This window comes from Aythya marila, assembly GCF_965140915.1.
Source record: "Aythya marila genome assembly, chromosome: 3".
NCBI lineage: Eukaryota > Metazoa > Chordata > Aves > Anseriformes > Anatidae > Aythya > Aythya marila.
In genome coordinates, this window is record NC_139044.1 from 80,623,629 (window position 1) to 80,627,387 (window position 3,759).

Consider the following 3,759-nt stretch of genomic DNA (forward strand, 5'->3'; position numbering starts at 1 on the left):
TGTCTGGGAATCTTTGCAGAATGAAGTTTTGGGTCTCAACATGCATCTCAGTTCTTTTTCGTGAACAGAAACTCAACCCTGCCTAAAGTGCAATTGCAGCACTTGCAGACCAAGTTACTGATAGAGCAATGTCATTAACAATGTCATCCTCTCTGTTATGGCTTCTTGATCCAGCCTAAGGATGAAGATTGGGAAAGTGTTACTAATATGCAACAAAGCACTATACAGCACACATTTCATAAGTCCTCCTTCTTTCACATGTATAAATGCTATTGACTGTGGAAGAACAGACTGATGACATTATTAAAAAATATTTTTGTTATTGGAGAACATGAATAATTTTCCCGTCAAAGACATCCTGACATATATAACACTAGTTCACTTCTGAGGCTGGGGCAAGCCAAGAAGGCCAAAACATCCTGGCTTGTATCAGAAATAGCATGGCCAGCAGGACCAAGTGATTGTCTATCCCCTGTGCTCAGCTCTGGTGAACCTGCACCTTGAGTACTGTGTTCAGCTTTGGGCCCCTCACTACAAGAAGGACACCAAGGCCTTGGAGTGTGTCCAGAGAAGGGCTACAAAGCTGGTGAAAGGCCTGGAACACAAGTCGTCTGAGGAGCAGCTGAGGGAACTGGGGTTGTTTAGTCTGGAGAAGAGGAAGCTCAGGGGAGACCTTATTGCTCTCTGAAACAACCTGGAAGGAGGTTCTAGAAGGGTGGGTGTTGGTCTCTTCTTCCAAGCAAAAAGCAATAGGACAAGAGGAAATGACCTCAAGTTATGCCAGGGGAGGTTTAGGTTGGATACTAGGAAAAATTTCTTCACTGAAAGGGTTGTGAGGCACTGGAACAGGCTGCCTACGGAAGTAGTTGAGCCACCATCCCTGCAGGTATTTAAAAGATGTGCAGATGTGGTGCTTAGGGACATGGTTTAGTGGTAGACTTGGCAGTGCTAGGTTAAGTGTTGGACTTGATTGTCTTTTGTCAAAACTAAATGATTCTATGATTCTAAGCATAAATTTTTCCCCTACTTTTTTTTTTTTTTTTTTTTTTTTTTTCCTACTGGCTTATAGTTGCTGTCCCCATCTCTACCGTAACCTTGGTAGTTCTCAGTGCCTTCACTGACTGGGTCTCTCCATCTTCTCTGAAGAACGTGGCCCAGGAGCCCTATAAGAACTGTGACTGTACCTAGGTCATGTTGCTCTCAAGAGCCTATGAGCTCAGCTTGGCTCTCTGTCACCACTTCCCAGTAGAGCTCATAATTTCTACCCACCTCTTCACTTCTTGGGCTGTGATACTTCACCGGTCCATTAGGACATGGGAATTGCTGCTTCCAATCAGACCCCATCTACTCCAAGCGTTCAGAGAGCAGCCACAGACATACTGGTGATACATTAGGTTCAAGGACACTTCAGTGCGCAGACCAGAGAATAATGGGTTCAGACATATTCCTGACAAGTACAGAATGGCTTATGAACATGCAGAAGAAGCTCTCTTTTGAAACTTCATCATCTCAGCATGTAGCATCCCCTCCCACAGACTGGCCTCACCTCACACTTTTTCCTAAGTAAAGGAAATCCTGTATTGAAGGCCTGTCTCCCAGAAGGAAAAAACAAACAAACAAAACCACTTTTGGGCTATACAAATACTTCAAATGAGTTTATGAAATCACAAGAAAACTTTCACCCATCTCTCCCAGCTGTTGTCATTACTCCCAGTGCTTTTAACCCAGAAGACCCCTTCTCAACAAAACAAATTACACCAGCCTCAAGCTCCTACAAGTCTCTTTGAATAGGCTATCTTGTTCAGCTTGCAGCAAACAAGATCCTACATCATGCTGCTGTCACTTCCAGCTGAAGAATGTAGCATTCAGTCCAAACCACATAACAAGCCAGTTGAAACTTCCCTTTGCTTGCTGCAACATCAGCCCCTTGTTATTTATATAAATATTCAATTTCAGATTTTGATAGATATTGATTTGACATTGTTCAGTTTCACCGAGCATTCCCCTCTGCACATGTTGTAAAACAAGGAACAGGGATGCTTCCAGTTTCATTTTGTATTACATTTCACAGCATATATCTTTTTCTAATTTTTTTCTGCCTACAAAACTGAGAAGTAATCTCATTTCCTACAGAGCTGAGCAAAGAGAATGAGAAACTCATTCTGCCACGCAGGCTATTCAAAGTGCACACTTCTGAACTGCAGGATAGGATTGGTGTCTGATCAATACAGGTGGGTGGTTTGTTGTTTGTTTGTTTGTTTTAATTTGCTTTTAATAGTTTTTGTTAGAATGTAAAATCCAAGCATCAAACTGTAGCTTTAGCAATAAAGGCACAGACCTTTTGAAAGAGTAACCACTTAAAAATGTGCTCATCTGTCTTTGAAAATTGCTTGCCCAGTTAGTTCTCTTCAGTTCCCTAAAATATTTCCAGTATAATATGAAAAGGAAGTGTTTTCCATATGCCAACTTTAGAAGCAAATTAATACAAAGCCCAGTCTTTCTTACGGATAATTTGAAGCAAATTATACCTAATTACTGAAAATGGAATTAAAAAGAAAAAAAAGTGCTAGCTCATACAAGTTCAGTTGCTAAAAAGAATTAACTACCTGCTAACCAGTATCTCACTGTTTAAGTACCACATTGTTTAATGATCACATGGGATCATGCTCTTAGGGAAAAAAGAAAGAAAAAAAAAAATAGTACGTTCATATGAAAACCTGGCCCATAAAAGTTAGAGCTGACCCATCTGTTCCTTAATAAACTTCAGTGAGACACCAGAGACAATTAGGCTGAATTCTGCTTACTTCACATTTTTCTGTTCTTCTGATATAAGATGGTTCAACTTGTTCTGTAAGGTTGTGTGTGTGTGTTTTTTTTTCCCCTTCAGAGGTAGCTAGGTAAACTCTGAGGACAGTCTGAAATGGAACAGCAAAAAGCTCTTCCTGGGGGAAGGGACACGAGAAAATGCTATATTAAGGTAAATTTGCAGGGACTTCTAGTTTATGAACAAACGCGGTACTTTTCTTCAAACTTCAAATTGCCCTCTGTCTTCTGAAATTTCTGCCCATCCCTGAGCTAAACCAGTTTTTATACACTAACCATAACTAAGGTACTGAAGACCTGGCCATTGCCATAACTTCTGAGATTAATGTTCTGTATAAAAAATCCAGCTTCTTTGTTCTCCCATCCCCTCACCAGAGACTAGACAGCAGGTGCATTGATGAGGATCAATTACACTAAAGCCAAAAGCAGATAAAAGTCACACTGAAACATGCTCAGCCAAGGCATTCCTGACACAGTAAATACTTAAAAGTGATACAAAAGGTCAGAGGAGAAACACATTAATAACTTTAGAAAAGATCATTTGTACTTACGCTATTTCATTCAGAAATGAACTGCATTTGTGAGAAGTGTGACACATGAAAAAGGATTTAAGAAAGACTGGGTAATTACAGAGGTTGTTTAACATTTCTAAGCAGGTCTTTGATGAGAATGAAGAGACAAATCTTAAGGGCACAAGGCTGCTGGTGGCTTGCAGTCACTGTAAGCCTGAATATATGGAGTGCCTGCAGAAACCTAGCTGCTGGGTTACAAATATAAAGCATACACTGCTGCCGTTCTTTGGGTCCACGTGGCACAGCTGCCTTTGAGGTCACGGGGATGCTGAAACAGCACAGGTATACTAGAAAGGAATAAAAAGGGGTAGAAGGAGGAAAAAAACTATGAGTTGGGAAAGAAAATACTTTCTGAACTGGAAGG